At 35.8% G+C, this 12,822-nt stretch overlaps 1 long non-coding RNA gene across 1 annotated transcript; it reads right to left on the bottom strand.

Annotated features, from left to right (window-relative positions):
- Positions 1-278: 278 nt before the first annotated feature.
- Positions 279-3,586, bottom strand: LOC110905418. The gene is made up of 3 exons (XR_002573104.2): positions 3,379-3,586; positions 1,115-1,184; positions 279-537 (listed from the first exon to the last, which is right to left on the bottom strand). It is a non-coding gene; the product is annotated as an uncharacterized LOC110905418 (long non-coding RNA).
- Positions 3,587-12,822: the final 9,236 nt, after the last annotated feature.

Genomic DNA, 12,822 nt, shown 5'->3' with positions numbered 1-12,822 from the left:
TTTTATGCATGTAAGATTAATATCTTGAAAAACAAAAGGAGAACCAAGTTTAAAACTTTCGGCCATAGGGTTTCTCCAAACCCAAAAACCCAAAAATTTTAAATCCTATGAAGCATGCACTCATATAAGCGGATCTAGATACCATTGTAGGGTTTTTACATGTTTATCAAAGTTATTTTATCCATATAAAATAAAAACTCAACGGAATATATATTTAAAACATATTACTTTCTTGATATAAAACCCATTTTATATGTAAAACCCAATAACCGGATCGATATAAAACATGCATGCTATCAAAATACAACCATAGGGTGTTTTAGAATACTACCACTCAAAGAGCAAAGTGATATGAAGAAGATGATATTCTTGAATGGAAATCTTCAAAGGAGAAGATCTCGAGCTTGCATACCCCAAGCCTCCAACGAACACCTTAGGTTTTGCTAGGATTTCTACACTTATGAACTCACTTGAAAAATCCTCTTGACAACCATACCTTGGCCGAAAATTGTAGAGGGAATTCTTGAGTTCTTACCACTTGAAATGTTAGAGAAAAGTGTATTAAAAAATGAGAGAAGTTCACCTCCAAATTCACCAAATCAAGAGGCTTCCTTTATAAGATATTGCATGTAATATTATTGGTGGAAACCACCTTGGTAAGACCATAAAGGGGGCGGCCCAACCACGGGTTTTCTTCCCAAAATTTTCAATTTTCTTTTAAAATAAGTCTTGTATATATATTTTATAACTTTTATAAAATATAACATACCATGTTACAAGACTTTATACAATATCTCACAACCTTTTAAAATGTTATTTAAACCATTAAATAACAAAATAAAATATTCTCTCAAAATAAATTATCCATATAATTTATTAACTTCTCAACTGAAATTATTTAGAAAACCAATTTCTAAATATTATAAGTGTTAATATTTATTTGTTTGATCATATCATAAATAAATATTATAGGTGTTTGTCTAGCTTGTTATTGGGTATGACTCGACTTGGATCATAACGTACTAGCCACATCAATTTAATATGTGTCTTGGGCATACAGAGTCCAACAGATAGCTGCTGACAAAACATGAAGTATCACAACAACAAGATGTACCTGAGTCAGAAGAACTAGATACGAGTCATCGTCTGATAATTACAGTACCTTTGAAGAAGTACCTGTGAACCTGCTTGAAAGAGAAAAGATTGATAAATAAAAGAGCTGCTGAGAATCCTCCTCTCACATTCTTTCCAACAAGATTTTCAAGCAAAGTTCATCATGATCAAGAAGAACAAAAGACCCAAGTTTGAAGATGAAGAGATGAAGTATCTTCCCACAGAAACATGATAAAGACTGCAGGTTGATAAAGACAGCATAAACCTAGGGGGATATTGTAAGGCCATATAATTGAGTAGGTTTACGCTTATCTTTTAAAAAAAACACTTATAAGTATTAAACTTAGTTCTTCTAGTGGGTTAGATAGTATTGGGTTGATTCATCTTAGTTCTTCTAGTGGGCTTGGGTTAGGCCATGTGGGCCGAATTAGTTGTGGACCCTATATAATGATATGTTGTGTCCATTATTAGGGTTTGACACATTAGACTTGAGAATAAGAATTCGGGTTGTTGATTGCTTTTATTCCTATACAAAATTGTACCAGATAATCTTCAAGATTGTGTGCCACTACTTAATAACACTCGACAGAATCTTCAAGATTGTGTATATATGTTTTAAGTTAAGAGAGAAAAAATGTGAAAAGTACAAAAAGAGTTTGTGCATATATGGGAAATGAAATAAATGTTCATGTTAAAGGGATTAACTGACACATCTAAGGTGCTATATACCATCGGCGTATGATCTTATGTTCTTAAATATTACGTTCATAGATAGCCAACATCTGAGGTTTCGGGTCTTTATGTTTTTGAGTCATCCGGGGATATCATGACTGTCCTTCTGTTGCATCCAAATTATATGCAGACCTATGCATAGTCAGGATATCTTAAAAGAGCCCAAAAGAGGCCAAAAACCTTAAAAGAAGATAAACTCAAATTGAGGGAATTCCAGTGTGCTTATAAAGCAAAATTCATACCAAAAAGGTATTTTCCTAACCGTCGTCGGACACAAACATTGGTCGCTCTGCTGTACGAAAGTACTGACCTATCACCAATGGTCTGACGTTGTAAATCAAAAGGATGACCTCAGTATACTCACATGCTACGATTAATCGTTGTGCTTACCTTGATCGCGGGGGTATGTCATGGTATGGGACACACGGGTATTATAGTATAATATTACCTTAAGCATATCACGAAGTTGAAAATATAAAGTTGAGCGTTTGGTTTAAGAGTATAAACATATTGGCAATCACTTAGAGTAGTTTGAATAAGCTCGCACCGAAAAATGTTCCTTGGTTTGCCTAAGAACGATTTTGATCCCATTGCAAAAATATACCTTGCTTATATTCTTATATTTAAAAATTAAAAAAATATAGAAAATTAGAAAATCCAAAAATAGAGTGTTTATTTGTTTTATAAAAAATTTAACTACTCTTGAAGATTTGGTTGATCATCAAAATTGAGAGAAATTTGAATTGTGAAATCTGAGTACAAGTACTTAGATGTACCAAGTGTTCATGGGGTACTTTCCTCTGTTGCACAGAAATGTTTGCTTATGATTTCTGAGCATGTGAAGAACTTGATTCAAATCAAGAAATAGGGGTTGATGCCAACCGATGGCGGAAACATTGGAGTGAGACGAAATAGATTGCTCGAGGCTTCATAACACTAACATTTGCGACAAGTATTTAAATAATAAACTTTATTTCATTTCTAAAGAGTCAATTACAAAGAATGAAATCAAATACAACAACTTGAAATAAAAGAAATGCGTTACAATAAGAATACAAAATTTAAAATGAGTATCTAGGCATCCTACTATGTTCCATGAATCATCAACATCATCACTAAACTTGCAATATGTTTTAAAAGCATTGTTGAATATAACGTATTGGCGAGTACACTAGTTTTAGACACGTGACATAAGTATAAAAAGTATTTTCAATCCAACATAGCAATTTAGTATACAAAGTCAAACTATCATGCATAAGTAAAAGTCAAACCCAAGTGTCCACAAGAATTATAAGTGTCCCTCGCCACAAAAGTGATGAGACTAAGTATGAATATAACTTAACAAAAACCCCGTCGGGTGGTGTGCTACTCCTATAGCATTATAATCGTTAAGGCAAGTTAACAAGTAGTATGAATTCTAGCATGAACCTAAGCATAACAAAGCATGTATAACGGATTGAATCGTGCATTTTAACAAGTAAAGCATGTTGCACCCAAAGTGTATTTAAAGCAAAAGGGGTCAAGTGTACTCACAGTTTTGCAAAGTTTCCTTTGGTGATTCCGTGAAGAGTTGGAGCTTCAAAGCTTCCTTTAAAACACTTAGTGTCTTCTTTTAGAACTCTTAGAATTCTCTTCCTTGCTTTGAAGATTTGAGAGAAGTAGAGAGGTTGAGAGAAGAATGGTTGGAACACTTAGTGTCCTTTTAGAATTCTTTGAATTCTTGATTTAGAGACATTGAGAGAATTAGAGAAAGGGAGAAGAATGGTGTGAAGAAAATGGTAGAAGGAGGTTGGTATTTATAGGTGGAGAAGGTGGAAAATGGTGAAATATGATTGGTTAAAGAAGGTGGAAGATTGATGAAGTGGAAAGATGATTGGTGTAAAAAGGAGGTGGAAAAAAGGTGAAATATGATTGGTTAAAGAAGGTGGAAGAGGATTGATGAGGTGGAAAGATGATTGGTGTAAAAAATAGGTGGAAAAGGGTGAAATATGATTGGTTAAAGAAGGTAGAAGAGGATTGATGAGGTGGAAAGATGATTGGTATATTTCTTGGTATTTTCTTGAGTATATATTATGTAATTGAGTATATAAAAGGTATAAAAGTATAATTCAATTATTGAGGATGTGCGTATAAGTATTTATACGTATAAATAGTGTCGGTTTGCGTGTATATACGTATTTAAATGATCGGTTGTGTGAATAATAAATATGTATAAAATATGAATTTTATTATGATTAACGCCTCGAATTGTGAGATTGAAATTAAAATACGAATGTAAGGTTTCTACAATTAGAATACGAATACGAACATTTTTTAATATAGAAATACAAAAACATGAGGCGTTACAGTCTCCCCTACTTTAGGAAATTTCGTCCCAAAATTTATTCAAGAGGAAGACCTTGGAGAAAAAACATTTTAGCTAAAAGAATGATTATCTAAAATCGAGACTTGGTAGTTTTGAAGCGTGTTGAAAATGTATGAAGCTTCGAGGAACGAAAAGATAGGTTTGTAAAAAGGGTTTGTTTGTCTAAAATGATTCGAGGCATTGAGCATAAGTAAAACGTGCATGTGTGTGTATAGACAAGCGAGTTTAAACAAGTTTGAATAACTCATTGATAAGGTATTTTAAAATGTGTTACCTAAGAAGGAAGCTTTCGTATAAAACAGTATGTATTTTGATGAAAAGTGTGGCCGTACTTTTGGTTGTAAGAAAATGTAGGATCGGTTTCGGACCCAAACGAGTCGATCAGAAGATTTATACTCAGAACGAAAGGCGGAAACAGACGTAATGAGCTCAATTCAGCTAGAATATTAGTTAAACTGCCTTTTTGATTGATTAGATGACAAATTACAGCGAGACGGCACTTCGGCAACACTTTGTTACACTAACCGGAAAGGATTACCTCTAATATCGCATGAACAGGGTATATATAGGCGACTGATTCCGCATAAACTGACTTCACACAAAATTAGAATTCCATGCGGAATCTAATTCCGTGCGAAATTACACACATGCACTTTTCATGCGGAATTACCTCCCATGCGAAATTACATATTACCTCGAAATATATGCCATGATCTATCTTATCTACATACAAGACTCGATACAAGACGAAGTCGACAGACGCATGCACTAACAGACTCCCCCTCGAATGTTGACGAGTCTTAAGTGTCGAGTCTTCGCATCTTCAGTCTTTATCAGTCCTCTCGAACTCTTATGAAGAATCTGACACTGTAAAGCATCCTCAATCTCTCTCTTCTATTCTTCTTCAGAAGTAATCTCCTCGAATAAACTCCCTCGAATGTTGATCTTATCTTCAGAATCTCAACCTGGTTCTGGCTCTATGTACTTTTCCAGGACTTGAATCTGGCTCTTTGCATCTACAGACTCCCCCTTTCGATCAGCTGGGATCGTAGTCTGGATCGTAACCTGGTTCATGCTTTGCTCAGGATCGAAACCTGGCTTTCTTCAATCACAGAATCCTTAGGAATCATAACCTGGCTAACCTGCACAATCTTTTCCACAAACATAAGTTTTATATCATAAAGACTTTGCAACGTTAGGCACCACTTGCAGATCTCTGATGAACCACTTGAACAAATTTAAATGATTTAACATTTAAATATTTTCTGAAGACCACTTGCAGGAAAAAACCTTTAAAACACAGACTCCCCCTCACTAAATGTCATCATGCTTAGCAGTTAGAGTTTTGAAAATCAGCTTTCCAACACCAGTTGTCGAAAATCTTTTTGGATTTTTCAAAATTTTATGCTAAAACACACTTAAAATCTTTTTGTAATTTTATAAAAAATGAAATGCAGTAAAGAAATATTTACAAACAATATTTTTGTGAGTTTGTGTAAGAGGATCATATCAGTTTATGAGACAAATCACCAACACCGTTAAGCTTCATTTCATTTTAAGTTCTAAACAATTCACCTAGATTGTCAGTATACTGGTCCATTTAAATTTTCATACAAAGTTCAACTGTTTCAAGATACGATATTAATGTTTTAAGCACTTAAACTTATTCGCGTGTCCCACCACTTGAATATACACCCGTATCCAGATCCCAATATTCAATCTTACAGGTGAGTATACCTAGATGATATCTGTTAAAGGGTTAAATACGAAGCCGTGAGAGCTCAGATCAGAACTTCCGTTCAGCAGAGAGATGACGGTTCGACTTTTGGTGTGTTCCCTTTAGAGAATCTTTTCTTCAACAGCACATGATTAGCATTTTTCAATGTTTCATCATTTTTTGTACTGAGGGCAACGCTATATTTCAAGCAAATGCAAAGTATTATACGGGGACTAGGCCATTGCTTCCGCAATATCAGAAGTCCCGGGATAATACCCCCAGATATCACTGAGTATAAAGACCTAGTATCTCAGTAAGAGGGACCTTTCAAACAAGATTTCGGGGGTTACCCATATATCCAAGAAATGTTCCCCACGAGATAAGCAAGTTTGAATTTTAGGTTTATATCTCGAATACAATTTACTAAATGTGTAAAAACCTACTGACACATCCATAGTGAGATTGTTTATCACATTTTCAACTTTCCATTTCTTTAGCGTGTTGTGATAGACCATTGATGTACTATCATTTCCTCTTTTATACAACAAAAACTCATTTTTTTGTTTTTATCATGTTTTTGGCTTTTACAAATCTTCTAATGTTTTTGGATTTTTTGAAATTTTTACTCCCCCTAAAATGCAAACACATTTAAAGAAATTTGAAAACAAACTGTATAAGAAACTTGACAACTGTTGTGAATCGCTTCAATTCGCCATCCACTTGGCATAAACAATCAGAACTCCCTCTTACAACAAACTATTTTCCCATTAAGATTTCAAAACACTTAAGTTTGTTTAATCACAATGGTTTTTCGGAAAATAAGTTTTGTTGATTTCACTTATTGGAAATGGGGATCAATTCATCATCTTGCTTTTCAACCACTTGAAATGAGATTTCATCAAGTTCAAACTAATGACCTTGACTAATCATTTTGTAAAATCAAACCTCTGTACCACTTGTAAGGTGAAATCACTTTTCGTGAATTTCTCAAGAAAAATACCACTTGTAGGAAAAACAGGTACAACTCAATGTCCCTGATTTACCACTTGTAGGTATGCACAATCAGACCTGTTATAAAGAATGATGCCGATTCCTGCTTCACGCTTACCAACCTGGAAGCTCCGGCAAGTCACACTTGAACACTTTCAAAAACATTTTTAAGAAAGATGCCGATTCATGTTCCACGATTACCAACTTGGGAACTCCGGCAAGTCCGGTTTTTCATTCAAAGAATATATCCACCCAAGCCTGACCAGCCTTGGGTGATACCGAATTACCAACACTCGGTTTCTTACCTCCCATCTTATTCCCATAGAACTCTTTAACCCCTTTAACTTTTCTGTCAATCATTTTTTCAAAGATGTGTTTTTACTTTGGGGTTAAAAGCTTTTTCAACATCAAAAACCTTTTTATCAGAATAGAATTGATTTGAAATTTCCACTTTACCAATTTTCTTCTTAAAATTTTCAGCCCGAAGTGGTGGAAAATTTTCATCATCCATTGAAAGTACTGAATTCTCACGTTTTTCTACAACCTGTGGCTCATCTGACTTTGTGGAATCAGATTCATTGCCAGAAGATAGCTTCTCTGATTTTGATAAATCAGAATCATTGCTAGAATCATCATCAGATTTCTTAACAACCCATTTTTGGTTGTCAAGATAAGCTCTTTTCTTATAAAACATGTTTGAACATTCACCAATTTCAAATTTTGAATTCTTGAAAGGTTTAGTTCTGTCAATTGGTGGTTCAAACTCAACTTTCTTTTCTTTCAGTTTGGAAACTCCCTGTGTTGATTATATTGCCTGTGAACATTTCATGGCAATATGACCACTTTTTCCACACTTGAAACAGGTTCGAGTTTCCTTCTTTTGATCAACAGTCTGCATCTCTTCTTGCTTCTTCGCAAGGATTCTCTGTTCGACTGCTTTCTGAACAATTTTTCTTTTTCTTCTTCAGAAGATGTACCTGAAACAAATACCATTTTTTATTTAAAATCCCGAACATATTTTTCATTTTTATGATTTTCTGGTGGAATAAAACCCAATCTTTTCTTTTTGAAATTACCGTTATGGTTTGGTTTCTTTCGATAACCTGAACCAGAACTGTAACCTTTTTTCTTGTTTTCTCTTTGTTGAACTCTTGAGATGTATTTTTTTGGTTTATCAGTAAGATTTACATCTTTTATTTCAGAAATATTAATTTCTGTTAATTTGAAAACATTTTTAATCATTTCAGGTTTGACACCTCTTATTGGAAATTCCTCATCAGAATATAATTTGTCAGAATCATTCAAAGTATATGCCACTTTAAATGTTTCTTCATCCAAATTAGATTTTGATAACAGGAATTCTTTATTGTAAACTCTTTTGCCCTGTTTGGAGGTTTGACTTGACGTGTATGACTCAGACTTTGACTCTGGCCTTGACTCCGACATTGACTCCTCTGACTCATCCTTTTCCAACACCTGATCGACCACTTTCTTTATTAACTCAGACTCATGATCAGTGTCAGATGATGTAAAAGTAATGTCAACGTTTTCTGGCAAATTAATTGTTAGCTTAGACTCCCATTGTAAGTTTGTTGCCTTTTGAACTCTTTCAGAATTTGAATTTCTGGGCAAATATCCATTTTCCAGTGGGGGTGGACACTTGTTATAACTGACACCTTGTTTCTTACCAGAATCCTTTTTGTCAGTCTTTTTCTTTGTGTCATTTTTCTTTTCAGTCTTCTTTTCAGGAGTCTTTTCATCAGATGTCGTTTGTTCTTCAGTTTCTTCATCTTCTTCAAATGCCTTCATGCCTTCAACAGTTGGATAAATCCTGTCAATGACATAAGAAGTACATGAGTAACTTTTCAACAAACGATTAACTCTTTCAATTTCAATTCTTTGTGTTTCCAGTTTCTGTTCCTAAGCAGCACACTTCTCAATGTAATTGTTCACAACTTTTTGCTTTATCATGAACGCTCCTTGAAGTGTCTTCATTGTTGTTGCCTGTTCTTCGCTTGTATCATTGTACATATTCATGGCTTTGTTCAGCACATCGTAAGATTCTTTCAACCTGTTCATGTTTTAATCAGTTCACTGTTTTTCTTCTTCAAAATCTCACAGGTTTCACAATTTGCTGGAATCTTTCGTGCATCAGCTTCTTCATCAACTTTGAACTTTGGAACTTCTTTCACTTTTCTTCTGACCACCGGAACATCTTCATCATCACTGCTGACCGGTGTTTTGACCTTTTTCTTTTTCTGTTTAGCTTTTTCATCTTCACTGTCACTTTTTGCCATCATTTTCAAATGTTGTGCCATCCTTCTAGCATAATACTCAGTATCATCGTCACTGTCTTCTTCAACTCGAGCAATAAAAGCTGTGTGAACTGGAGTTTTGTTAGGATCATAATCATCCCAACTGAAATTTTCCCAGTTAAACCCCTCAGGTAACTTTTCATCATCTTGGTCTATCACACAAGCTTTACCATCAGCTGAGATATATTTGTCCCACTTGAATGTTGTTGATGACTTCTCCTCATCTTGACTCACCATACAAGCTCTCTTTGAAGATTCTTCAATCACCTTTCTTCCATGAGCCGTTTGTGATTCTTGTTGATTTGGTTGTTGAGCAACTTGATGGTAGATGGCCTTTCGGTAGTAATCATTGTTGTTGAATGGATTTTGAGCTCCACTTGCTTCCCGATTAGTGCACTCCCTCTTGAAGTGTCCTTTTTCCCTGCAACGAAAACAAGTGACTTTAGATTTATCAAAACCTAAAGTAGAAATATTTGCCTCACGTAGATCATCTCTTCCTGTGATCTGTTTGAATTTCTCAGCTCTCCTCAACACACTCGCCAAACACCATTTTATATCCATCAATTCCATCTCTTCAGCATCTATTTGATCGTAATCCTCTTATGCAAGCATTGGATTCCCGATTCTTCCGGCTACAAAACTCCCATATGACTCTAAAACAGTCCCCAACAATGACATGTGGCTTTTTGTCGGTGCACTTACGTCTGTCGACTACGTCTTACATCGAGTCTTAGAGATGAAGAGATCAGACATGGCACGGAAACCTAGAATTAGATGTTTATCATAGGTCCGCTTTTATGTACACTCCTAGGTCCGCTTTTATGTCAGTCTTGATCTGGTTCACTTATAGGGTCAAGTTGTAGGTTCGCTCATGTGTAACGATGTAGGTCCGCTTATACGTACATGTACGTATAAGCGAACCAGCTTGTCTATAAATAGGTCCATAGGAGCGAACCATAAACACATAGTTGAAGGTGTTTTTGTTCCGGTATGCTGCCGAAGTGCTGTCAGACCTTGTAATTGTGTTCAATATCAATACAACAGCAAGTTTAAAGTGAATCTAGCTAGAATTGCACCAAATCATTAGTTTCCGCCTCTTGATTTGGATAGAAACTTCTCTGATCGACTCAAACAGGGCCGAGAACGATCCTACAATTGGTATCAGAGCTTAGGAGGAGGAGTTCTTGCCATTTTAGCTGCATTTCTTCTGATTTTCTACACTTTCTTCACTTTTTCAAAAATTTTCACGGTAAAACAGGCTCAAAATCACACACTGCATTCGGAATCATGGACTAGTAAATCCTTGAAGTTTTCAGATCTAAAATCGACGTAGAAACTAGGATTTTTAGAGGTTCGCTCATACGGATTTGCGCAAAAAATGATGTCAGCAATTGACTTGGTTCGCTTTTAGTGACAATTGTTGATAGGTCCGCTCCAGATTCTGAGTGGTTCGCTCTAAAGCACAGGACAGGTTCGCTCTTTGGCACAATTGTCTGGTTCGCTCATTGATAAGTTTGTCTGGTGTGCTCAAGTGTGACAATCGACTGGTTTGCTTATCTGGATACTTCATTGATCCGCTTTTAGTGCCAGCGTGTTGGGTTCGCTTATTGATCATTTACCTGGTTCGCTGATTTGATCCAAAACTGATCCGCTTTTTGGTCTAGTCAGTTGGTCCGCTCATAAAGACAGTGTGTTCAGTTCGCTTATTTGGACTGTTGTAGATCTGCTCTTGTGACAGCTTCGCTTATTTGAACAGTTTTGTTTAAGTTTGAAAGTTGTTGTAAATTTTGAACAAATTGAACAATGGATACTGAATTTTATAATGCTTTTGCAACCCCGACTTCGATCACTCAAAGTGCTATGATTGAAAATGAAACTGGAACATCTCAGAAACCACCCAAACTCATGGATATTGATGACTATAACGTGTGGTCTGAACGTTTTGGAAATTGGGTCGAGGCTTATCATCTAGATGCGTGGGAACACACTGAAGAGCCATATGTTAAGCCCACGAAGAACGATGTTGTGAATGGTACTCCGTTAACACTTAGAGAAATGAGTACGGCTGATAAATAGAAATATCGGGATGAGAAATTGATGGTGAGTCTGCTTCAGCAAGCTATAAAAGAAGATATTTTGATACTGCTTCAACATGATGGAACTGCACATTCGATTTGGACAGAGCTGGAAGCAAAGTTTACTGGAAGTGACGATATGCTCAGGAATAAGATGTCTCTCATGAAAAAGGAGTTTGATTTATTTAGGGGATTGAAAAATGAAAGTACCAAGCAAATAATTGATAGATATTGTAACTTGGTGAGAAATATGACGAAACTTGGTGTTAAGAAAGATACTGATGAGTTGATTGAAAAACTTGCAGATGCACTACCATATGAAACATGGGGAACATTTCTGATGATGCTGCGGTCAAACAAAACAAGTTATAAAAACATGACACTGGGAGATTTTATCAAGCATCTGGAAGCTCAGGAGATGGAGCAGAGGAAGATTGCTAGGATGAAGAACTATGATGGAGAACAGGATATCAGTTTGTACTACAATAGTGGTGCTACTGATTCTACAAAGTATTCTCCAAAGATCGAAACTGCTTACAGTGTTAAAGATTCTCCTGAGAAGAAGGCATCTCAAGGAGCAAACAGCACAAGATTTTCATCTTATGATCCTAACATCTCTGTAACAAAGAATGGTAGAAAACTTCAATGTAACATTGTATTAAGCCTTGAAAATGATCAAGACTACACTGAAGATATTGCAAAAAATCAAATGTCTTTGTTAGGGATGATTTTAGAGTCTTATAGTTGATTTGTTGCAGGAAAGATCGGAAATCCAATGCTCACGAAAGAGGATTACGATCAAATTGATGCTGAGGAAATGGAATTGATGGATATAAAATGGTGTATGGCGAGTGTGATGAGACGTGCTGAAAAGTTTAAACAAATTACCGGTCGTGATGATTTTCGTGATGCAAACGTTTCAGCTTTGGGTTTTGATAAATCTAAAGTTACGTGTTTTCGTTGTAGGGAGAAGGGGCATTTCAAGAGGGAGTGCAAAAACCGTGAAGCTACTGGAGTCCAGAATCCTTTCGGAAACAATGACTATCACAAGAAGGCCATTTATCATCAAATCACACCACCAGCACAGCGGCAGGCACAAACAGCTCATGGGAGAGATGTGATGGATAATTCGAAAAGAGCATGTGTTGTTAGTCAGGGAAAATATGATAATTTTACCTGGGAAAAATATCTTTCAAAAGACAGCAAAGTGTGTCTAGCTGAACAAGATGATGAGAAGTTGGCAGAAGGTTTTACTTGGGATGATTTTTGTCCAGATCAAGATCTTATGACCAAAGAGATGTCCAAAAACACTTCTCATGCTTTCTTTGCTAATGCTTATGATTTGAAATGTGCAGAAAGGTGCAGAAAAGTCATGGAAGCTGCTGAAGAAAGACGAAGGAAGAACAAAGAAGAGGAAGAAGAGGAAGAGCGATTAAAAGCTGAAGCTAAAGCTGAGAAAAGGAGAAGAGCTGAATTCTTACAACATAACAGGACAGTCAATGAGGTTCCTGAATT

Source organism: Helianthus annuus, chromosome 14, assembly GCF_002127325.2.
Source record: "Helianthus annuus cultivar XRQ/B chromosome 14, HanXRQr2.0-SUNRISE, whole genome shotgun sequence".
Classification (NCBI taxonomy): Eukaryota; Viridiplantae; Streptophyta; class Magnoliopsida; order Asterales; family Asteraceae; genus Helianthus; species Helianthus annuus.
This window is presented reverse-complemented; position numbering and strand designations above follow the sequence as displayed.